The following is a 26,425-nucleotide window of genomic DNA, read 5'->3' on the forward strand; positions in this document are numbered from 1 at the left end:
TATGCTTTATTTCAGAGTTACAACTTGCTTTTTTAATGTGATCTTTGCATACTGAATTTAGTTTATAGACCAGTACTTGTCATAGTCCCAGTTAATCAAACACATTTTATATTTGAAAATTTCTCTCATAAATAATTTTATTTTTAACTGTTCTTTATTCCATTACAGTTGTTCCAATTTTTCCCCTTTTCCCTCTAACTCCCAGCCCACCTCCTGCTCCCACAGTCAATCCCCACACTATTGTTCATGTCTATAGGTAATTCATACATGATCTTTGACTAATACCATATGATCTCACTAAAAAAGGAATCTAATAAACAGAATTAACTAATGAGCAAAATAGAACCAGAGACATGGAAAAATAGAACAGACTGACAGCTACTAGAGGGGAGGCAGGAGAAGAGGAATGGGGGAAAGAAGGGGAAGCGATAAGACAAAGAACATGATAAATACATTTAGATGGTGATTATAAAGGTGTAAGTTCATGTAAATATAATACTTCACTCATATCCAAATTCTTTATACCTGGTTTACAGGTTAGTTATACCAATTACATTATTTAGAAAGTTTGTGTTGCAAAGCTATTTATAGACAATTCATTAATGTTCTGCCAGTATTTTAGAGAAAATTAGACATATATTACTTTCATGTATGAATTATTTGAAAAGTTTTATTTTAATGTTGTGTTAAGTCTACAGGAAATGTGTAGAAATTAGTCTATGCAATTACCATCAACATGCTTTTTTTTTCAATTTTACAAGTAAATAATATTAATATTTGAAGAAATAATTTTTTATGATTCTTTATCCACTAGCAGCATTATTATTTGACCATGAAGTAAATTTTCTGAAGAAAATTTTCTGAAAGAAAGCATGATATCTTCCTCAAGAACTAACATTGTCATATATATATTCTTTACATAAGATTTTGTATATTTTATATAAATAACATAATGTAAATTACTACTTCGTGGGATTTACCAGAATGATATTTCACTATTTTTATTTTGGCGACTTCCTGTACTGATTTAAAATTTCTATGTATAAATTTCCTTAAGAGCACTGTTATATGAACTTCAAATGTGATATATTTAATAATTGTGTAAAATAAAATTTAATTAATATATTGTTGGTCTTCTCTGAAATCATTTTTCATCAAACATACTAGTCATACAGGTAATCAAAGAAATCAATGAAAATGTTAATATTCTTATGTGCTGTGTATAATTTATTAAACTATTTTCAGATTTAGAATCATTTACCCTTGCCATTTCCGTTACATTCTCTTGGAGCAATTTCATTTTGTTCATTAATTCAATCTTAAAGTGTTTCATAATGTCTAAATTTAAATAGTTCATAGTTCTGTGAGGACAAGAGAGAGTACATTTTCTCAGGATGACTTCATGCTTTTCAAGAAAAATATAATATCACTTAAAATTGTGTAGAATTGGCTGATGAGGAAAGTTGATAAAATTTTATTATGGAAATTTAAAAATTTAAAGTGAAGCATATAAATCCCTAGCTACTTTCAACCATTTAAAAAAGTATAGACATTTGCCATTCTTGTTTTATCAGTTATCTCCTTCTTATACTTGACCTATTCTTAAGTTTTGTACAGTACTTTAGAGACCAACTGATTTGAATTATTCTAGACTCTTACCAATAAAATAAAATAGAATCTTATCAAAAGTCAAGGACTGAATAGCAGTGTTATAGATTCTGCTGGCCTGTGGACAGCTCTGAATGTCTTGCAATTTTGTTGAATATTTAAAAGTACCTAACTTTATTTTTGGAACTTAGCAATTACTTAAATATTATCTGTGGTATATAAAAATGGGCACACACATGCACATGCACACTCTCACAGTCTTTATGTGTGGGAGCTAGAAATACAATAATTTGTAACATAGTGTGTTCATATGTTGATATATATAGTTTTATATTTACTTTTGAAAAAATTGTACATTTAGTTCTAGATTTTTTGCTCTTTGTTCATGAATATAAATAAATATTTTGTTTTAAACCTATGAAGGAAAACCATGAGATATTTAATCATCTAAAGATTTCCTAAGGCAGGAAAAAATGTAATAAACTCGGGCCTTTGGAACAAAAATAACATTCTAATAAAAAATCCTGAAGGGAATGTGAGCAGAGTCTACCTCAAATATTGAGGGTCCACAGATTAACCACTTCTGTGCAGCAAGGATGATGAGTGAAGCAGCTCAACCAAGTTTCTTGGTGAATGGGAAGGGCAAAGGAACTTTCACCTTGACCACTGTGCATCTTTGAGAATGTGGCTCAAATCTGTATCAGCTTCTCTCACTTGCTTCTCTCACATCTTTCCAGCACATTGTGGTATAATAAACATTAGTTTTTAAAATATTTTTTATATTATATTAGTTTCAGGTGTATAGTATAGTGGGTAGGGATTTATACAGCATACGAGGTGATTCCTTGCAGTAAGTCTAGATCACCTGACATCATAAAACATTAGCTATTTATTACAGGTTTTTATCAATTCATGGCTTCTTTTCAGTAAGAATATTTGTCCTACTAGAATACAATCAAAGTAATATAAAATTTCCAATCAATTATATTAACCGAATGGCAGGAAACCTTTATTTTCCAAAACCATGGATATCTGGGGAGCCCTAAATAACTATGAGAAGGAGGTCTGGCTTTGTAAATTAATAAAAGTTAGACTTTGCTTTATTGAAAATTCTGTCTGCAAGTATGATAAATATGTAAGTTTATTTTAAAATTGCTTAATCTGTGTGGTTGTTATTGGGTATATCTCAATCCACAGATATGTATTATTACTAGCAAGTTCAGAGATCCATATAATAAAGATAGAGGAGTGGAGATAATCAAGGAAACATAAAAATCAGAGACTCTGAAGCAACTAATAGAGCTTAGAAATATTAGCTACTAGGTTTTAAAATTTAGGGCAAATATCTGTGGTTAACTGATTATCTTCTATTAATATACATGCATGTGTACATATATAAAGTAAATACTTGGCATAGACAAAGGCTATATATTCCTGATTAAAGAGTTAAATATATGAAGACTTTATTTATTGTTTAACTTTTATTATTTTTATAATTTAAATGTATTGGGTTAATAATATTATATAGGTTTCAAATGTACAATTCTATGCCACATTATCTGGATGTTGCATTGTGTGCTCACCACTCAAAGTCAAATCTTCTGTCACCATATATTTGACCCTCTTTACCCTTTACCCAGCACCATTTATCGAAGAGGCTTTGTTTTCTCCATTGTATGATTTTGGCTCCTTTGTCAAAGGTTATGTGCCCCTATACATGTGGGTTTATTTCTGAGTTCTCATTCTATGCCATTGGTCTGTTTTTCTGCCAATACCATGATAATTTTATTATTATTGCTTTGCAGTATAATTTGAAAACAGGGAGTGTGATAACTGGCTTTGTTCTTCTTTTCTCAGGATTGCTTTAGCTATTCAGGCTCTTTTGTGGTTCCATACAAATTTTATCTTTTCTTTTTGTCTATTTCTTTAAAAAATGACATTGAGATTTTTATGGAGATAGCATTAAATCTGTATATTGCTTTGGGTAATATGGACATTTTATCTATGTTGATTCTTTCAATTCTTGAACATGGAATATCTTTCCATTTCATTGTATCTTTTTCAATCTCTTAATAATGCTTTGTATTTTGGTCCTTCCAATTCATTAGTAAGTTTATTCAGACAAGAGAGGATATAAAAGGCACCCAAATGGGGAATAAGAAGTAAAATTGTCACTTTGTGCAGATGACATGATTCTTTATATAGAAAACTTTAAAGACTCTACCAAAAAAACTATTAGATACAAAAAACAATTGTAGTAAAGTTGAAGAATACAAGTGTACAAAATTCCACTGCATTCCTATATACTAACAATGAAATTTCAGAAAAAGAAATGGAGAAAACAATTCCATTTGTAATTGCAACAAAAATATGAAGATTATTTAAAAATTATATTACCTCCTCTATAACATGAAACTTAACTAATAATATTAAGTGATCCTTTTAGACAATTAAATAGTCAATAAATATATAACTAAAATTATTGATAAATTTCATGCAACAATTCTTATTTCCGTTCAAATTTCAATAGTTGTTTTTATCAAACTGAAAAAAAAAATGTGTTTGGAAATAAACAGCAATTTTTCTCATTCTTTTTCTCTCTGTCTCCACTTTCTTCTGTTTGCATATAAAATTTATAAAGTATTTGTCATTTTTTCACCAGAGCGACAGCAAATTCATTATTTTATTTTTTGCTTTTCAAAATATCTAGATTAAAACTATCCTTGTTTTTCTTCAGATTTCCTCACTTTTAAACACAGAATAAGTGATTGGTTTTCTTTGGTTGTTCACTTTTCTTTTAAACCATAGAATGTTACTACTACACATGACTATATGCAGATTAAGTAGAGTAAAATGGAGCCATGCTCAACAGCAGATACAAGACCGTGAGCTAAGGTCATTCATTACCTCTTCTTTCTCACAAGCAAGTCCACAGTGATGAGATGAAGTTTGTCTCAGTCCTTCCACAAACTATTACATATCATGGAAGTGCACCATGCATCTGGAGGACTCAATTTTTTAAATAAGCCTAATCAAAGAATCTATTATATCTGTAACAATGAGAATAATTGAGACAAATACTATCTAAGCATTATCTAGCAATTGATAGCCACTACTGTCCCAGGCAGATAGTAGAAAAAGAAGGTTCTAGATAAAATGCCAACTTTCTATTTTTCTGTTTGGTTTCTACTAACTGTTTATAAGATTTAGTTAAAATGCTTTTCTGTAATAGCAGTTTCCACATAGTTTTTCAGAGTTAAATTTGCAACAGGTATACAGCATTTAAAAAACAGTATAAAAGAGATTCAATTGCTAGTGCAATTCTCAAGTTTTTATTGAGGTGCAGGGAAAGCAATGCCTGATTAATGTTCTTTTGTTTTTCTCAATGTAAAAATATATTTCCTTCTTTCACATGACTCATTTTTAGTATAGCATTTAAAAATATCCTGTCTCAATATTATCATAATCAGCCACTGAAAATTAATTCTAATAGACCTCCCAGGGTGCATCTGATTTTCAAGGTAAAATTGGGATCAACTTTCTTGTCTTCAATTGATAATTAAATCTGCACCTTCTGAAGGAATTGTTGCAATTTACTTTCCCCATCAGAAATTTAAGAAAACATGGGCCGTTGATGGATCAGTAATTTAATCTTACAAACAAAGCAAAGCTAAGATTTGTTACTTTCCCCTCATTTAACAAACACATTTGGTTATATCAAGCAGTTTTGGATTACTGAATGTAAGAGAAGAAAAACTAGGGAAATAAAGACGCATATTCAATTTAGAACACTATTATTTGGTTATTTGTCCATTGTAACAGTTTAGAGAAATAAACTTTGAAACTTATCTAACTGGAATTCACTGTAAAATTTCCCAGAGGGTTTTTTTCCCCCCACTTATTTGTAAAAGTTTTGGACCAGGTCCTTATTACTTCTAAAGCAGAGTTCAGATCTCTAAATGTAGTCATCCCTTTAATCAGTCATTTTCATGCAAAAAAGTAGATATGAAGGACTTTAGAGGTAGCTTATAAGTCATTACCTTTATTTAACCAAATATTTCTCCAGATCTGAGTAAGAGGACACCCTTTGTTAATTGCTAACACAGCTTCACCTTCTCTCTGTTCCTGCCTTCATCTTTCTTCCCAGCATGGCCTTCCCTTTACACCTTTTTTTCTGTTCCTTATTTATCCACACGGTTACCTGATTGCAACAACACTTGATTTAAGAAGAACTCAAAAACGTTAAAACCTTCATGTCTAATCCTGCACAGAAGATACAATTTAACAAGGAGAGAGATGAAAGAAAAACAGAAGGATCTGGAAAAAAAAGTAAGGCACAACACAGAAGCAGGTCAGGGCTCTGATGAAGAAAGAGAATACAATTCACATGAACTTAAAAAAAAATACCCTCATACTTTCAAAAATAAGTTTTCCTTTGAAAATATTCTATAAAAAAGTTTGTCTGTTTCTTTTGTCTCGTAGTTCTTCAGTGAATCTGAAGAATTCCTTCAAGAGAAGACTAAAAAATATGGATGTTTTATTTTATATCAGGAGTTATATTGAGAAATGCAGTTCTTCATACACTCCAAACTGCAGTATAACTGAAAATTATTTCCTTACCAAATCTCTCTGGGTGGTAAGGATCATACCTATTGTTTAATTGTACATGTTTTAAGGTTTACAAACAATGGTATATAGCAAAACTGTATATAGTATGTTGACTTGGGTTAAGTTTTATAAAAACAACTTATTGAGATGAAGGTTTTTTTAATATGTTCACAAAGGCAATGCATTTGTAAATTAACATCAAGATACTGAAGTCAGTTTCTTTAATTGAAAGATTTTTAATGTTGCTGTTTGCAAGGTCATTCCTGATTTGGCCAGTATTGTCTTATTGTTTTCCATCCTATCCCCTTCCAACACAATCTGCTATACTCTTTATGAGGCTGACTTTTTTGCCTTTGTCAAATATGATGATTTGGTCCTTTCCATGGTTAATGTATTCTTTCATTATTCATTCATTCTTGAGTTACTATGAGTTAGCATACTTTCATTGTGTTCACATTCTCAACTTGCCAATGAGTTAGCAGCCAGCTCCACAGAAATGACTGTGGCAGGATCTCTGCCCAAGTAAGTAATAGCTTAATGAAAGTGACACATAAACTAAATCTACAGTGTAATAGAAATGTGAATAAAATACCATAGGACTGCAAGAGAAAATAAATTCTGAGTTGCAGTTGGCTGGGAATAAGACTCAGAGGAAGCAATATTTAAGTGGGTCTTCAAGATGAGGTGAGGCATAGTAGATGAAGCCTTTAATAAGTCTGAGGCATTAACTAGGTACTAGTAAAACACATAACACAACCTTCATACACTTCATCATTTTAATGAGTTTTCTTTAATGTTATTCTGGAGAACCTATGGACTCTGGAGTACTGATCTCCAAGTGTAGAAGCCTGTATGCAATATGGCTTAGATATCTATATATGTCAAAAGCTATTCTTAAACTATAATTTTCAAATAGCTTAATTTAAAAATATGGAAAAATTGAAAATTTTTATTTAATTCACCATTCATGAGAGTAAAATGACAATAAGGCTAATTCAAAAAACAGCTGAGAAGTTAGAATTATAGGTTACAAAATTGGTTACTATCTATCAGGGTTAACACAATCTTTGGGTCATGTATCCCAAAAGATAGAAATCATTTATATCTCTTCTGAACAAAAATCTACAAGCTAACCTATAACTTTATACAAAGTGAAATAAATAAAAATATACGGGGAACCAACAGTGATAGGAAGGAAGCCAGAATCAAATCAACTATTTGGAACAAAAGGAAGAAATAAATATTCACCTGGAACAGAAAGAAGGAGCAAGAATTGAAAAAAAAAAAAATGAGGAGAGTCTTAGACACCTCTGGGACAACTTTAAACATACCAAGATCCAAATAATAGGGATGCTGGAACAAAAGAGGAAGAGTGAGGAATTGAAAACTTATTTGAAAAAATAATGAAAGAAAACTTCCTTAATAACCTATAACTTTAATATGTCTGAAAGTTTAATCAAATGTTCAGTAAATGGTGAATCAAACTGAATACATTCCCCTAAATAATTTTCAGTGGTCTTTATTCTAGTATACCACTGGAGGTATATATCACCCACTTTTTGCCCTATTTTCCAATTTTGTATTATTTTTCAGACACAGTACATATGATTCTGACTTACAGTTAAAGTTGCAAAGACCTGAACTAAGAATTTCTATGACTATCCAAATTCAAAACACTTCATATGTCTCATTTTGTTAGGTGATACCGGTTTGATTAGGAATGGCATGTGGAAGATGGTTGATGTTAGACTTGGAGTTATGGAGACACTGAAATCACAGGCATCAGGACTGTGGCAGAGGTAAGAAAATGCCTTTGTGAAAGATGTAAATAGGTAATTCCACCCCTGCCCATTTGTTTAATATAGGATGACAATATATATGTTTTTTTACTGACAAATCTTATGATACAATTTTTAAATTCAATCAAATAATGAATAATCTTAGATTTTCAGGTTTGCACAAACTTTATTTCTAGAATTATTAAATTATTAAAAAGTATATTTGATTACTAATTTGATTACATAAATTACATATATGTCTCTACCAAGGTATATATGCATATACCACATATATGTGACAAATTTGACAAAATGATTATAGAAGCTTAAAAGTGACACAAAGGGCATTTACTTAGTAGAGTGAACCATGAGTATTTTAAATTGCACATGGAAAATTATCAAACAATTTTTTTTAAAGTTCCCAAGGTGACTTTGAATCCTTTGCATTTCTCTCCAATAGTAAGATCAGCAATTTGTAGAAAGCAATATCTATTTAAGAAATTAAATGGGGATAAATTGGAATTAACAAATGACACATCTCCAAATTAGAACGGCTTCTCATGGCAAAGGTCATATTGAAGGGTAATATAAATTTAAATATGAACTAATAATCAGAATCTCAGACACACAGAGTGAACTTTGAAATATGGTTAGTAAGATAACCAGGCAACTGATAGCTATATTTATTTAAATAATGCAAAGTACAGATTTGTTATAATCATAGTAATGATTTATAACAGAAATGTAATGACATATTAAGGAAATATAAAACATTTTAAAGGTAACTGTACATTACATGCTTACAGAAAGTAGCTAGATATACACCATTCCACAAGCATGGTTTTACGCACCAAATAAAACCACCAAAATGCTTTTTCTCCTTCACACTCTCTACCAGTCACATTGTTGCATATTTCAAATAACAGCATCAACAACAGCATTTGATCAAATTGAAAAACTGGATTGTTTTCCACCTATGTAAAATGACAATAGCATTATAGAATGCTTAATGAGATAGGTTAGCTTTCTTGGTGGTTTAAGATACATTGTCTAACCCACTTTTCACTACCCCAATACAATAGCATAAAAGATACTCAGTATACTTCCCTTGGTGATTTGGATAAATTTGAATAAAAGTTGTAGAATTTTTTCTCACTTCTCATTCACAATTTTTTTCTTTGATATCTGACAGATTACCCTTTGTTAGCTATGAAAAGGCTACCGCATATTTTTCCTGGAAGGAAGATTTTGGAGTTACCTCTTCCTAGCTCTGCAATGGGCATACACAGGAGCACCCAGTTGGGTCTTGGGGCTCTGCAAGAGGGAGCACGTAGCTAGTTGGGGAAGTAGCCTGTGACTTGTCTTGATGTTTACTTAGTCAGGTCTGAGTAGTGCACCTAGGAAGGTGATGAGGCATGGCGGAGCACTGGCCGAGGAGGAAGGGAAATGAGTCTGCCTCCTGTGGGTCCTAAAGGGCTGGTGAAGTAAAACTGGTTGTTGCCTAAGAAAACCACATCTACCAGGTATGCCAAAATCACCAGACAACTGTTACTGCTACCAAATAGAAGAAAGACAGTAGACAAGACTCCTCCTCCAATGGCACCCGCTACCAGAGGTGAATAAGATGATATACCAACAGTGGTAGAGAGCAAGGGTGGGGGACCCAAATAATAACAAGCTTCACAACTTCTCCTTTTGCCAGACAGGGCATCACTCACGAAAGCAGAGGCATTGTTAAGATGGAAAACAGCAACAAAATAAAGGAACTACCCATTGGGATAGAAAATTCTGAGATCAAGATTACAAATTGGACAGTAGTTATAATTTTATTAGAATATTCAAGCAAACAACTACTAGGCTGAATTTACTGAAGATAGACAATCCATTTTATGAATTAACAGTGTAAGCCATAGTTAGAAAGCAAGTTGTAAAGAAAAGAAGAAAACTTGTGGCTATAAAAGCAAAACAAATCCCATGATTACACATAACATGCAAATATCAAATATATATGATACAAATTCATTAAGTATTACTGTCTTTAAGGTTAGTAAGGATCATCACTTCACATTTTTGGGTTTGTACAATCTGTGTGGTAGGTAAATACAAAAGAGTAAACAAAGGCACAGAGTGTATGTAGTGCATCTGTTCCTTTCAATAATATTGAGGAAACATTTCCATTGTCACTTATGACTAGGTTGTCACTTAATTAAAAGATGGTATGCCAATCTGTTGCCTCCATAATACAACAAGGATGCCAGCCTGTTAAATCAAGCATGCCGTTGTCCGGGGACAGCCAACCAACCTGGAGTCTGCACGATCCTTCCCCATGTGGGAAGGCCACCCTCCCTTCCACACCCCCACTCTTATTAGGGACTTCTGGACCCAAGGTTAGGTAGGACAATGAGCATGTCCAGCTTGAAGCAGCTAGAGGAGCTTGAGACCTTCGCCCATTGTCCTTTATAAGATTATAAAGGGTCTTAAGTCTGAGAGGGAGGGATTGTTATTTTTTATTGTTAAAATAATTAATTAATTAATCATTTTTAAAAAAAGAAGAAGAAGAATATATGAAAGAGTGAGGCAGGAGAACTTGTATGTATGACCCATGGGCATGAATTTGGGGGGGTGGGAATTGTTGGGGGAGGGGAGTGCTGGGCGGAGGGGAGCAAAGGGGAAAAATTGGAACTATTGTAACAATATAATTAATAAAATATACTTTTTTAAAAAGTCACATGACCCATCAGAGACAGAAAAAAAATAAAAAATAAAAATAAATAAAAGATGGTATATAAAAATATACAGTTCTTATATTGAGCTCTGTCTTAACATGTAAGACAATGAAATAATTGATTTTGTCCATGTATTGGTATGGTAAGAGTTTGCAGTTTATTCATGGTTTATTCATTTTATATAATTGAAAAATTATCTTCAAAGTATCATGTATTTAATTTTTACTCAACTATAAACTAAAGCCATCAGAAGCAGCAGATGTTTTACCACTAAGGAGAAATATTATGGGGTTTCTTAAGCTGATCTTTTTCTTCCCTTTTTAGCCAGTAAGAAGTTTTAATTCTAAATATGTTCACATCTTATCTTTGCAACTAGAGAGGAAGTAGAAGTGATTGTAATAAATTCAAAATTTTATAAGTGCAATAAAGCAAATTTATTTGTTTTGAATAAACTTTTCAGCATATAGACCCTTAACCTATATTTCTTAATGTTTACATACACTTAGTGTTTGCTAACAAATTACTGATTAAGCAAAAGAAATGAATATAAAATTAAAAGACATTGTTCTTCATGCTGAAATATATTTTATATGTCATGTATATGACATTGGAAAACAAAAAAATCCCATCTTGATATTTTCTACTTCCAGATTTTTAGAAATAATTCATTGCTTCAAAACAACTGTTAGTCTATTATAACGTAGTCTCTTCCAGTTGCCTCTAATCTTGATGAGTTGATAATATAGAGGTTTTGATGGTGTAAGTGACACTTCATGATTAAATACATGGTTTGTTACTGGTGATAGATGCAATTTATCTCTGACTCTGCAATTCTCTCCTGATACTATTACTTGCTAAGTCCTTCTCAAATCCTGCAATGAGTCTAATATCGGCCAGTTTTACTCACCTTCAGTACCACTACTTTAGTTCAAACTCATTCTTTCTCACCTGACTTACTATAATAAACATTACTGATCTCATCTCCAGATTTCCATATGTTATTTAAAAATTCTATACATTGTTGCTAGAATAAACTTAGAAAGAGCTTTTATTTTTACCCCAATACTGAAATAAAAAGTTATACAAACTTTAAGGATTTTTCATAACCAACTCAATAATATTCATAATTTCTAACTTGACAATTAAAGTGTTATGTGATTATGTTTATTCTTGTATACTTTAGTTTTACCTTGATTATCTTGGAGTCCAGCCAAACAAAAATATAAATAATTATTTTCCATAAACTTACCTGACATGCTGGATTAGACAACACACTCCATAAACTGTATAAATCTTAATGACTGATGCTGATATTAGAGGAGATAAATACTTACCATGAAACACTTGTGTTTGTTCTCACACCTGTCTATGTCACTTTTACTCGTAAGAAAGAAATTAAGAGATATAGTATATGTGTTTTGGCATTGAGGAGAGCAATGATAGACCTACCTCTCATCCAGTTCTCAAGTGGGTTTACAATTCAAGTTCATATCATCCATGAATTCCCAAACTCCTCAAAGTGTTAATACAGTTTATATGGCTTCTGGTTGGATACACCCAAAATACTTGGCAAAATCACAACAGATTGATCTCTGGAGACACCTGCCATAATCCTAGGTCATGCAGAATTTCCTCAAATAATTTTCTAATAAAATTGAGTAGTTTGTAGTCAAAATCTTTTAGCAACAATAAAGGTACTCACCATGAGTGTGATCTAGCCACTCCTCCACAAAGGCAACAGAGACAGACCTACAGAAATTACAAACAAGTAGTTTTTTAAAACCATTTTTCATACAAACTTGAAAAAATGGTCAGAAATAAGAAATGATAAAATTTTACTGAGCAGATTTTTAAACAAAGCCAAGTAAAATTTTTAAATGTAAAATATAATGATTTAGAATAAAAGCCCATTGAGGGGAAAAGCTGCTGATTAGAATATAGTTATAGTGAGTAATATAGTAATATGTATATGTATATATTAGAGACTTAGTGAACTAAAGTTTCAGGTTTTTATAGACTAAAAGTAGCAGGAACTGGACTTCCAACAAAAATTCTGGGGAAATATATGACTGAAAATTTAGAGAATAAAGACTCAGCAATATTCTGGGATGTGCTAGCCATACCTTGCCTTGTTTGCTATAAATAACTTACAACACTTCAGATGAGATTTTTCCAGATATTAAAACTGTATATTGATTATGTCACTCTTTTACTTTCAAAGAAAGCTTCTTATACCTTGGAGAGATCAAGACACATGGTTCAAATATATTAGCCTTTAGACTCTATATTATTTTCATTATTATGTCTAACGTCTTAATATACTGATAGAACTCCATCCTGTTCCCTAGATTCTACTTTCACTTCCTTGGCCCTGGCTGGTTTAGCTCAGTGGATTGAGCGTCGGCCTGCGAGTTAAGTGTCGCTGGTTCGATCTTCCAGTCAGGGCACATCAGAGAAGGAAAACTCTGACTCCAAAAAACCTCCGCTGCCTTGCGGCATACCTCTTCAGGGGAAAGGCTAAGGGAGTAAACCCTGACAGAAAATCCGGAGCCGGAGTCCCTAAGGCGGTTTGACATTGTAGTCAACACCGGCAACTCCTGCGGCGCACCTGAAGCCAAGCTGTATTGACTCCGTCTTTCCCTTGGACCCTTCAGCTGCGAAGAGAGGGGGGGTCTGCTGCATGGGCAACAGCAGACCCTCCATATCACCCTGCCCAGGCTCTGTAGCTTCAGCGTCATTGCAAGATGTCGATTCAACACGGGAGGAGACAGATACGATGTCACTCCCGAGTCGGACTGCACAGCCATTCTCGGCGGTGCAGATAGACTCTTAAGAAGCTACACCATCCTCTCTCGAGACGGACGGCTGCCGACGAGACGAGACTTTCACTTCCTGTAATGAATTTATATTACATTATTATATTTCCAACTCACTGTAAGGCTTACCTACCCTTAACCCTAAGGTTCTTTGGTGGCTAGTCTATTGCAGAACACTGAGTTATATGACTCACTAAAGTGAGCTTTTTATTTATTTATTGGTTCAAGTCTCAGTGTATTGCCTTCTTTTAAAAATAATTATATACATTTCTCTATCAGATTTTTCTTCTGCATCATAGTGTTATGACCCTAGATATTTATTCAACTCTTCTCTAAGCATCATATAATTATGTAATGGGATTGCCAGCCCCTAATATTATCAGAAAAATCCATTAAGTAATTTTTGTAGCCTGAATTGCTTCTATGTTATTAAAGCAGTCTACTGTCCACAATGATTCTTTTCCTCTTAGATAATGTTACTAAAAATATAAGTAATTATACACAGTAATTAAAAACTGATTGTGCCTACAATGTGCCAAACATTGAAATTCTGTACAGTGGGAATACCAACTCAGTTCGATTCAATTTAGCACACATTTACTGGATGCCAGATAAATGTCAATCACTATCACAGGTTCTGGGGATGTAAAAATAAATAATGCAAAGTGCTCAATTTCACAAAACTCACAAGAAAAAAGAAACACACAGAAAAATTGACCCTGACACAGCATGGTAAGCACTGTTGGAGGGGTGTGAAGGAAATATTATGAGAACAAACAAACAAACAAACAACAAAGAGTAATAAAGTTGACCTTGAGAGGCATTGGGAGGTAGGTGCTTTTATAGATAGCATAGAGGTGGTTTTATATTTGGTTTTCAAGGTTAAATGGTTGCTGTCTATGTTAAATGGGAAAATCATTCTAAGCAGAGAGAAGAATATGAACAAGGAAATTGAAGGTGAAGTCTAAATGTACACAGGACTTTCTGTAGGTCTTGGATCAGTTGATTGGCAGGAGAGGAAGCTGGAATGAGACGTTGGGGTCAACCATTTAGAACTTTGGAGGTCATACTGAGAAGCTGGAAATTATTTTAAAGGTGACTGTACTAGTTTTCTATGCTGAGTAACAAAATTACTACAAATGCAGTAGGTTAAAGTAAAGTTTATATATTATGTCATCAATCTATGGAAGGTTTTGCTGGATCCTCTGCTTAGAGACTTAGAAGACTTCAATCACTGTGTTAACCATGGTACGGTTCTCAGCTGGAGACTTGACTTAAGGCAGCAGATGCGTCCCCACTTGGGTGGTTGCTGGTAGCATTCAGTCTTTTGCCTCTTCAAAATGCACAGGGAGAGAGAGGGAGATGAGAGCACATCAGCTAGCACGATGGAGTTTCATATAACATAATGTAATTATGAATGTGATATTCCATTACTTTTGCCATATTCCATTTGTTAAAAGTGAGTCATGGGTCCCACCAATATTCAGGGGGATAGGATTATACAAAAATGTAAACACCAGGGTGCAGGAATCATGAGGGTATCTTTGAAGTTTGTCCATCCAAGGAGACAGAATTTTTTTTTTTAAATCACACATGCATAAGAAAGAAACTAGTATAGCAGTGTGTATGGGGGTTTGAAGGTGGAGATAGAGACATGTGCATTTTTTCTCTTTTATATATAGATATTTTACCTTGTAAAATAACTCTTTTTATAAAGATTAGTTTGTGTTATTTTCTTCCAGAGAAGGAAAAGGGTCATAAAGCTTTCTGGGATTCACCAAAAACATTTTCCTTTAAAAAGAAGACAAGGGCAGTACCTTGGAACAACTAAAGGTACCTTTCCTTAGAAAAGAGAGGACCAGGGTAGGAGGCCCATTATTCTGATGAATGGGATAAAACTTGATTCTTTTATGTTTTAGAGGTTTAAAATAGATTCCCTGGAAGGAAGCAAAGGAAGATGGTAAGTCTTTGAGGAAACAGGCAATGAAATGAATTTGACCTGGTTGCCCTTATTGAGTTTGCAGCCTAGGGAGGCGTCAGTGGGCACTAAATGAATACAGAGGTGTTATAAAAATGCATTATTTCTGGCTGAGGAAAAAGAGGGTGATGGAACAGTAAGCAGAAAACCTTGTCTTTTTTTAAGCATAAAACACTATTTTTAAAGCATGACCTCTGTTTCTCTTTCTCACAGTCACATGCTTCTCCCCCATGCTTACTTTGTGGGAGGTGACATATATTGTCTCCTAGCAACAAAACTTGACTCATTGTTATAACAATACTAATATTGTTTGTGAGATCTGGTGTAGCTTCTCAGCCTTGGATGCACAAGTACAATCACCCTGGAAATACACATATTTTTTTTTTAATATGGATGCCCAGTTCTCACTGGTAGATAATCTGATTCAAATGGTCCGAGATAGACTCAGGCATTGGAAAAATTTTTATGGTCTTTTTTTTTTTATTTTTGTGAGTTCATTTATTTTTAGAGATAGAGAAAAGTAGGGAACAAACCATTTTTTCAATAATGGTTTGAACAACTGACTCATAATTCTTAAAAATATACATATAGCCACTATGACCTTTTGTGGACAGGCTTTAGCATACCACTATATAAGCCAATTTACATACAAGTAGACTGATATTCAGAAAACTTAAAAACCAGTTTTGCATGGGCATCAAACAATCAGAATGGATAATGGCTAGTGTGTCATAGCTGTGTCAACAAGTCTGTAAGTGTCTACAGGACAGATCCAATTCATCATTCACTTCTGTTTCTCTTATCCTACCACACTGCCTTGAGCACAATAGGTGATTCCTAGTAGTTTGGAAAGAGTAAATAACTAAATGAATGAATAAATGATTGAATAAAATAGGATTAGAGGGACTGACTCCATAGAAGAACCAACTACTAAGGACTATACTTTAGTAAAAACCATTTTTCTTTTTATAAAAGAGTTTGTGATTGGCTGAGGATTTTTATAGAGAAAAAGTAAATGGCATATCATGTTTCTTTCCTTTAGTGATCTTCTGTTCCACAGGTTGAGATTCTACATCAAAATAGATGTCCATCCCACCTTCCATGCTCCAGCAAATTGAAGTGCTTGCTATTCTCAAACATGTCTATTTCATGCTGCATCAGACTTGCTCATTTCTTCTTAGTGCTCGCTTCTTCTGACCTTTCTTTTCCCTGAGTGCCCTTACTCTCATCACCTAGTTTTCTTTCAAGATTCAGGAAAGCATTTTCTACTATTCCCTACATCTGCTAATCTGTCAAATAGAGATTTGTGACATTTTTCCTTGAGCTTCCACTATGATCACTACAAAATGACATCTAACACTTTCTATGGCTTAATTGTTTATATGTCTGCATTTGTTGACATTCCCTTCTCTATTCCCTTCCCTGTCTTGAGGAGAATGTGAGCTGCTTGAAGGCAACATTGTCTTTGACATCTCTTTGCTCTGTGCTTCAAGTCTCCCTTGAGACTTCCTACTGTGTATTACACATTTGCAAACCCCATTCCCCACTTCCAGAGCTTAGGCTCTTTGAAAGGGAAGCCAGTGTGTCATCTACCACTATTCCCATAAAAAACTGTGGTGGACTTTGCAACTAGACTCTTTAGGTAAGAATTTAAACTTCATCATTAGCCACATATATAATTAAAAACTAATTATTTTCTTCTGCCTCAGTTTTCTTATCTGAAAAAAAATGGTGTTAAAAACATACTGATCTCTCAGATTATTAAAAGGATAGAATGAGTCAATTAATAAAAAAATATGCTTAAAACAATTCTTGGAACACAGTGAGCACACAATAAATATCTCTGTTATTATTCTTATAATAAACACTCAATAGCTAATTGCTGAATGAATGAAGAATAAATCATATAACAAACCAACAAAGGTTAATATCATTAATGCTTAAACTTGTTATGTAACTCTATTTCCCAGAAAAGAAAAATAAATTGTAAAATATATTTATCATTTTAATAATATGCAACACCTGAAATTAATAATCTATGTTCTGTTACTCAAAGAAAGTGTTGATTTTAAGACTTTTTGTCTCCTTCATTATGAACTTAACTTCAGGGCCTTTTCAATCTTTTTATCCCATCAGCATGCTTAAAAATTCATGCCAACGGTGTTACCTTTTCTTCTGTTATACCTCTTGCCTTCTGAGAGGGATCTTACCCTTCCCTGAGATGAGAAGTTGTTAGTTTTGATGTAGCCTGAGACCAAAGAGATATGTCATTTTCCTTAAAGAGATAAATTGAACTGTGAAAGATAATAAGAAGCAAAATATCAGCTTTTTAGCTCTTAGTCAATATCAAAAATTTTTGATTTCTGAAAGCACAGGAAACTGATTATTCAGCAGCATGTGGGAGAACAGGAGTTAAGAAGTCCCATAATATAGTAAAATAGTCTAGGAGTGCAGAATATATGGATTTATTTTTCCTCTGAAAATATGCTTAGAATGGTGGGATTAAGTTTGAGTTTACTATTACAGACATGTTTAGTGTATCTTCAAAAAAATATTTTCTGAGCATTCTCACTATTAATCCATCTTTTGTTTATTGGTTACTAACTATGGAATTTTAGTTACATAAATTACTTTTTAATTGAAAAAGTTTTGTTTGTTTGTATTTTCTTTGAAAGCATACAACTACTTGCACTGACCTACTGGAAGAAATTGCTTTTAATGGGTATAATTTGCCTGTAACTCACCAGTAGAAAACTAAAATCACTCTAAGAAATCCCATTAAATCCAAATGATCAATTTCTATTTTTATAATTAATATTCCCTAAAACCAAAATTATCACAATAAAAAATGTGAAATGAATAAAATTATTGAATTCATAAAAATAAAATATCTTCTCATACTAAAATAACATATTTTAAGTATATTTTATTGATTATGTTTTTACAGCAGTTCCAATTTTTTTCCCCTTTGCTCTGCTCTGCCTAGTACCCCACTTCCCTCCATAAATCCCACTCCCACTTAGTTCATGTCCATGGGTCGTGCATATAAGTTCTTTGGTTTTATCTTTTCCTATATTATTCTTAACATCCCCCTGTCTGTTTTGTACCAACCTATTATGCTTCTTAATCCCTGCAACATATCCCCATTTCTCATCCTCCTCCTTCCCAGCTGATAACCCTCCAAATGATCACCATACCTATGATTCTGTTTCTATTCTGGTTTGCTTAGTTGGATTTTGTTTTTATTTTTTAGATTTAGTTGTCGATAGTTGTGAGTTTGTTGTCATTTTAGTGGATCTTCTTTTTCTAAAGTAAGTCCCACTGACATTTCATATAACAATGGATTGGTGATGATGAATTCCTTTAGCTTTACCTTCTCTGGGAAGCACTTCATCTGCCCTTGCATTCCAAATGATAGCCTTGTTGGATAGAGTAATCCTGGTTGCAGGTTGCCTTTCATCACATTGAATACTGCTTGCCATGTTCTTCCTGCCTGCAAATTGTTCTCTAAGAAATCAGCTAATAGTCCTATAGGCACCCCACTGTAGGCAACTCTCCGCCTCTCTCTTGATGCCCACAGGACTCTCTCTTTGTCTTTCACCTTTGGCATCTCAATCATGATGCATCTTGGTGTGGTCCCCTCTGGGTCCAGCTCGCCAGGGAATCTCCATGCTTCCTGGACCTGTATGTTCATCTCCTTCACAAAATTTGGGAAGCTTTTCTCATTTTTTTCAGTTTACCAATATTTCGTTGAGGATTTTAGCATCTATTTTCATTGCAATATTGGCCTGTAGTTTTCTTTCTTTGTTGTGTCCTGACCTGGTTTTGGAATTAGGGTAATAATGACTTCATAGAAAGAGTTTGGGAGTCTTCCCTCTTCTTGGATTTTTTGGAACAGTTTGAGAAGGGTAGGTGTTAGTTCTTCCCTTAATGTTTTGTAAAATTTGCCTGTAAAGCCACCTGGTCCAGGGCTTTTGTGTGGGGAGTTTTTTTATTACTCTTTCAATTTCACTCTTTGTTATCAGTCTGGTCAGGCTTTCTGCTTCTTCTTGATTTAGTTTTGGAAAATTATATGTTTCTAGAAATTTGTTCATTTCATCTAGGTTGTCAAATTTCTTGCCATATAGTTGTTTGTAATAATTCCTTACAATCTTTTGTATTTCTGTGATATAGGTCATGATTTCTCCTCTATCATTTCTGGTTTTGTTTATTTGGATCCTCTTTCTTTTTTTCTTGATGAGCCTGGCTAAAGGCTTGTCGATTTTGTTTATCTCTTGAAAGAACCAGCTCCTACTTTTGTTGATCTTTTGAATTGTTTGTTTAGTCTTTATGTCATTTAGTTCTGCTCTGATATTGATGATTTCCTTCCTTCTATTTGCTCTGGGCTTTGTTTGTTGTTGTTTTTCTAGTTCTTGTAGCTTTAGCATTAGATTTTTTATTTGAGATTCTTCTATCCTTTCTGATAGGCCTGTATTGCTATGAACTTTCCTCTCAGGACTGCTTTTGTTGTGTCCCATAGGTTTTGGGCTGTTGTGTGTTAATTATTATTAGTTTCCAGAAACTTTTTGATTTCTTCTTTGATGTCATTGTTAACCCATTCATTATTTAATAGCATGTTATTCATTCTCCATGAGTTTGAATGTCTTTGGGTTTTTTCCTTGAGGTTGATTTATAGTTTCAAGGCATTGTGACCTGAAAAGATGTTTGATATAATTTCAATTTTCTTGAACTTGTTGAGGCTTGTTTTGTGTCCTATCATGTGGTCTATCTTTGAAAATGTTCCATGTGCACTTGAGAAGTATGTATATTTTGCTTCTTTGGGGTGAAAGGTTCTATATATATATATAAAATCAATTGAGTCCATTTGATCTAGTGTTGTTCAATGCCTCAATGTCCTTGGTGTTTCTTTGTTTCAAAGGTTTCTCCATTGTTGAAAATGGGGTGTTAAAGTCCTCTACTATGAGTGTGTTGCTGTTGATATCTTTTTTGTAGTCTTCCAATATTTTCTTTATATATTTTGGTGCACCTTATATATTTGGATGCATGTATGTTTATCAGGGTTATATCTTCTCGATGGATTGTTCCCTTAAGTATTACAAAATGTCCTGCTTTGTCTTTTTTTATGGTCTTTTCTGTGAAATCTCTTTTGTCTGGTATAAGTATTGCTACCCCAGCTTTTTTTTTCATGTCCATTTGCTTGGAATACTCTTTTCCATCCCTTCACTTTCGGTCTGTATAAATATTTTGTTTTGAGGTGTGTCTCTTGTAGACAGTATATATGTGGGTCCTGTTTTCATATCCATCCCACTACCTTATCTCTTTTTATTAGAGCATGCAATTCATTTACAGGTATTTATTCATTTCCCTTTCTACCTGTGTTCCTCTCCCTCTCTCTTTTTCTTCTTTTTCTTAAAGCATTCCCTTTAGCATGTCTTGCAATGCTGATTTGGTGGAGATGTATTCTTTTAGTCTTCCTTTACCTGGGAAACTCCTTATTTCACCTTCCATTTTGAAAGAGAGCCTTGCTGGGTAGAGTAGTCTTGGTTGTAGGCCTTTGTTTTTCATTGTTTGAAATATTTTTTGCCATTCCCTTCTGGCTTGTAGTGTTTCTGCCGAGAAATTAGTTGATTGGCTTATTGGAGCTCCCTTGTATGTTATTTGCTGTTTTTCTCTTGCTGCTTTTAGGATTCTATCTTTGCCTTTGAATGTTGCCATTTTAATTATGATGTGCCTTGGAGCAGGTCTTTTTGGATTCATCTTCATTGGGACCCTCTGTGATTCCTGGACTTGAATGACTTTTTCTCTCATCAAGTTAGGAAAATTTTCTGTCATTACTTTTTCAACCAGATCTTCTAGCCCATGCTCCTCTTCTTCTCCTCCTTTTATCCCTATGATATGAATATTGTTTCATTTCATGTTGTTCTGCCACTCTCTTAAACCCTCTTCATTCTTTTTCAGTCTTTTTTCATTTTGTTGCATTTTGGGGGAATTTTTTCTACATTTTCCTCTAACTCTCTGATTCCATCCTCTGCTTCATTTAGCCTGGTTTTGATGGATTCTACTGTGTTCTTCAGTTCAGAAATTATATTCTCCATTTCTTCCTGGTTCTTATTGATAGTTTCTATGTCCTTTTTTATGCTGGTGTAGTTCTCAGTAAGTTCCTTGTAGCTTCCCTGGAGTTCCTTGTAGTTTCTTTGAGTTTGTCAAGTTCATTGAGCTACCTCATTACTATTGTTTTGAATTCCATGTCAGATAGCTTGCTTACTTCTCTGTCATATATCCCTCCTTCTGGGAATTCCTCCTTTCTTTTTGGTGGAGTGTTGTTTCTGTTTGGTGGGATGTTATTCTGCCTCCCCATTTTGGGTACTGGTCTTGTTTCTGCTTCTTAGATTGATCTGTTTTTATTTTCTGCCTTTATGGTGTGACCTTCTTATAACAGTTGTTGACCTGCTGCCTACATCTGATGCCACTAGGAGGGGAGCAGTCTGCTTAAGTGATTTCTCCCATAGCACTTGGCATGATTCTATACTGGGACCTAGTCTGCTGCTCTCCCAGCTCTTACTCAAGAGCCGGCACCTAAAACTTATTACAAAATGCCTCTAGTTCATTTCACTGTCCTTTGGCCTCAGCCAGAGGCGAGTACATTCCCTCATGCAGGCCAGGGGAAGGTTGACCTGGTGCACACCGGGGCGGGTGGGTCCAAGGCAGACTGGTTGTTCTCCTATTCAGGAGGAGAGGGAGGCCTCTGTGCACTGGTAGGTGGGTTTGTTGTGGGCCTATTGGGGTGGCAAGAGCATTGGTTACACACGTGTTGGGGTGGGGCCACAAGCACCTGTGGATGGGGGCTGTGGGTGCCTGTGCACAGCAGCAGGCCCACTGTTCTTACGGCTGCTGGGGTGTGCCCAGGTAGCACCTGTAGCCATGGCTGGCACATTGATTTGGTGTCTATTGGGGCGGGCCGAGGGTGCCTGTGTATGGTGGCTGGGGCGCTAGCTTAACATCCCCTGGGGCGTGCCTGGGTGGTGCCCATGCCCGGTGGCTGGTTAGTTGGTTTTGTGCCCATTGGGGCAGGGCCACGGGCACCTGTGCATGGCATAGGTGGGTGTCTCAGTAAGTTATATCTTTTAAATAAATAAATAAAAGAGGAAACTCGGGCTCAAAGGTTACACAATTGAGCTCTGAGAGACACTGGAGAATTAGAGCAAATATATGCTAGAGAAAACTTGAATTCATAGTGTACTGCACTATTAATAGGTAAATGCATTTCCTTTAAATATGGAGAGTAAAGAGACTTGTTAGAAAACATACAATTTCACAAATGAGCCAGGAATATGTCTTTTCCAAAGAGACACCTTAAATTATTGCTGCTCTCTTAAGAGATCAGTGGGACACATGTTGAGGGATTGGATTGTGCAGGAGAGTCACTGAGACAGAAGACTTTATGCTATCAAAAGTGGTGCCTTCCAGTTAGACCTTTAATTGGGTAAACATTAGAAGCAAGCTGTCACCTTGTTGATGAAAACTGTTATTTGCTGTCTGGATACTTGGTGTTTCTACCACCAGAGAACTTCAGATAAATTAAAGGTTTACAATCCTGAAGAGGAAAACTTAACTCTTAGGTCAAAGTTTTCTTATCCGAAAAGCAATTCTAACTAGGAGATATTGCTTCTTTTTTTGTCTCCTTCCTTCATTCTTTCTTGCTTCTCTTTTTTTTCCGCCAGCGGATAATTTTCATAAGTTACTTAACTATCTCATGAACATTTTAAAAGATAGCCATTTTAGTTACTGTCATTAACAAACTTTAAAACCCAAGTGCTATGGTCTATTATTAGCATTCATGAGAAACAGAAAAACTAAGATCAGATTCCTCTCTTGAGAAGGTTATAAGGTAGTATGAGATGGACGATGTGATGTGTATAACTGAAATGTAGTTAAGTTGTAGTACAGAAATAGGCAAGGTGTCATTGGAGCTCAGAGAGGGATATCCAGTTCTAGTTGAGAACAGCAATGAGCTCAAAGAATTTATCTCTCTTCTTTCTTCTCCCAGGTTTGATCAGAATCTATTTCATAGTGTATAGCTACTTAGCTGCTTTGGGGGAGTCCCTTAATGCAATGTAATATTTGCTGAATAACCAACCAAGTGAAAATCATTTTTAGGCACTTATCCCACCTTCCAGTCTGCTTCATTCTGTCATGTGAAAGATTTTCTCCAGATGAACAAAATGCTTTGTCCCCCAAAATTTGCCTCAGTTTAATCCTGGAATCTTAACATTATACTTCTAAATGGATCGTGACAGATTTCTCTCTCCTGTGCCTTTCCTGCATAAGCTAGAACATGAAAATTAATTCCTCCAGTTAAAAACAACCACATTTGATAAGTTTGATTGTTGGGCAAGAATCTGAAAGAGTATAGTTGGAAAAAATAATAACAACAAAATATGTAAACGTACTGTGGCTAGAAGGAGACTGTCCCACAATTATTGCCACTGTTGCCTCATTACATACCTCCAAGGGAAGAGCATACAAGGTACCCTTGAAGCTGAGCAATGCCGCAACTCTGGCTGTATCTACTTCAGTTGTGGTAACAACTACATATTATAAAAATGAGATTCTTAATGACTATTTTGATGGTGTTTGATTGTCATATCTTCAGTTAGTACCACAAAACAGAAATGTAAAAAAAAAAATTTAACCCCATTGATGACTCATTTAAATTTTATATTGAGGAAACCTGTCTGTAGTTTGGACTAATTGCAGACAGAACATCTCAGTGAGCAGCTGGACACTGGCAGGAGTCGAGCCTTGGCACTGCTGGATTAGAGAAAAACCATCTGAAAGAAGAAAAAGGGACGAAACGGGATTCCTGGCTGGGGTGGCTGCCCGAGCTGTGGCTGAAAGGACACAAAGGCTTTTTGGCGACCACAGGCCTCCCCAGAGGGAAGTCAGGAGGAAAGCATATCTCTGCCGGCTGGCAGAGACAGGACTCAACCAGACGGCATAGGCGCTGAAAGACAGGAGACAGCGTGCTGCTGAGCAAGTGAAATCGTAATTTTTTTATTTATATTTTTCTCTTATGAACTATGGAGAGGAGGAGAAAGTTTGAGGGTGAAAGTACATTCATGAGGAGCACAGGCGCAGAGGTGCGGGCGTTCACTCCCCAACCCTCCCCTTGGGTCGCGGGGGTGCATAGGGACGTGCCATCATTCACTGGCCCAGGTGCACAGGGCCAAGAGTCCAGGGGCCCCTCGGACACACCCCAACAGACATAAGATCAGTGCCAAAACGGGCGCAGGGAGGGACCTCCGGATACACAAAAGACTGTGCGCAGTCACCCCTGGCCAGCTCCAGTGGGCACCAGGCCCGAGTGCCAGGCCAGAGCACAAAGCATTTGCTCAGTCTCTGCTCATGCCCGCCCAGGCAGGTGCAGGAATGGTGGGTGGCTGTGGCGCCAGAACAGCAGGCAGCAGCGACTCACAGACACTCACCCAGAGCGCTGCAAGGAGGCTAGCTCCCTGGCTGCCTTGGGCAAGCAGGGGCGCGCAAGTGCGAAAATACCTCACCGACATCAATAGGCACCAATCGCTCACTTCCACTGTACACGAGTGTCTGGGGCCCAGCACTGGCAGGCGAGAGACCATCTCCTGGAGCACAGTGTGGCAGACCTGAGGATAACTCCCTGGCCACCTTGAGAAACTCCCAGAGCGCTACACGACAGGCCTTAGGCGGGCTCTCAGGCCACCTTACCCGCTCACAGGCGTGCCTCCAAAGACACCTTGGCTAGCTCCAGCAGACACCGAAGGAACGCGCAGTGCGGGGGCCCACTGCTGCAAGGAACAGGAACCTCTGACCCACCTCATTAGACCAGCTGTTGATACAGAAAAACAAGACAACGCACAGAGGCTGAACTGACATCTCCACAAAAGAATTCAAGATAAATTGGATAGAGTGATTCTCAATCAACTAGCCAGAAGGAAGATCCTAACAAAAAAATCTGAAGTATAACCAGACAGCATAAACAAATGATATAAAAGGTACCCCAAGAACATCAGGCTCAGGAGATCAAAGAGACTGCACCACTGAAACCCCCAGATCTACCATAAATAATCTCATACCACAAAGGTGGGAAGGCAAAGCAGATAAATCCAAATAACAAAAACAAACAAGAAGAATCCAACATGGTAAGATGCAGAAACAACCTCTCAATGAAAAGAAAAGAGGAATCCTCAGAAAGAGAGGTAGATGGAACAGACATAGCCCAAATATCAGACATGGAATTCAAAACAATGGTGGTAAAGAAGCTCAATATACTTGACAACCTTAAAAACAACTATGACAGCCTCCAAGGAAGTTACCAACAGCTCCAAGAAAATTACAGGGAACTTGCAGAGAACTACACCAGCATAAAAAAAGACATAGAAACTATCAACAAGAACAGGAAGAAATAAAGAATGTAATCTCTGAACTCAAAAACACAGTAGAATCAGTTAAAAGCAGACTAAATGAAGCAAAGGTTCGTATTAGTGAGTTAGAGGATAATGTAGGAAATAATTCTCAAACGATACAGCAAAATGAAAAAAGATTGAAAAAATATGAACAAGATGTAAGGGAATTACAGGATAGCATGAGAAGAAATAATATCAGGATCATCGGAATTAGAGAGGGAGAAGACAAGGAGCATGGAATTGAAAAACTGATAGGAGAAATAGTGACAGAAAATTTTCCGAACCTGATAAGAGAAAAGTTATGCAAGTCCAAGAAGCACTGAGAGTTCCAATCAAGAGGAACCCCCAAAAACCCACTCCAAGGCACATCATAATTAAAATGGCAACATTCCAAGACAGAGAGAGAATCCTAAAAGCAGCAAGAGAAAAACAGCAAATAACTTACAAGGGAGCTCCAATAAGGCTATCG

At 35.5% G+C, this 26,425-nt stretch overlaps 1 long non-coding RNA gene across 1 annotated transcript in view; it reads right to left on the bottom strand.

Moving 5' to 3' along the window:
- LOC150020899 (uncharacterized) overlaps positions 1-26,425 on the bottom strand; it is a 324,472-nt gene that overhangs the window by 115,972 nt on the left and 182,075 nt on the right. The window contains exon 2 of the long non-coding RNA XR_016511149.1: positions 12,423-12,469. This is a non-coding gene — a long non-coding RNA (uncharacterized LOC150020899). The remainder of the gene's footprint in view (positions 1-12,422; positions 12,470-26,425) is intronic.

The sequence above is a fragment of the Furipterus horrens genome, unplaced genomic scaffold (assembly GCF_987537825.1).
Source record: "Furipterus horrens unplaced genomic scaffold, mFurHor1.1.pri manual_scaffold_1, whole genome shotgun sequence".
In the NCBI taxonomy this organism is placed as follows: domain Eukaryota; kingdom Metazoa; phylum Chordata; class Mammalia; order Chiroptera; family Furipteridae; genus Furipterus; species Furipterus horrens.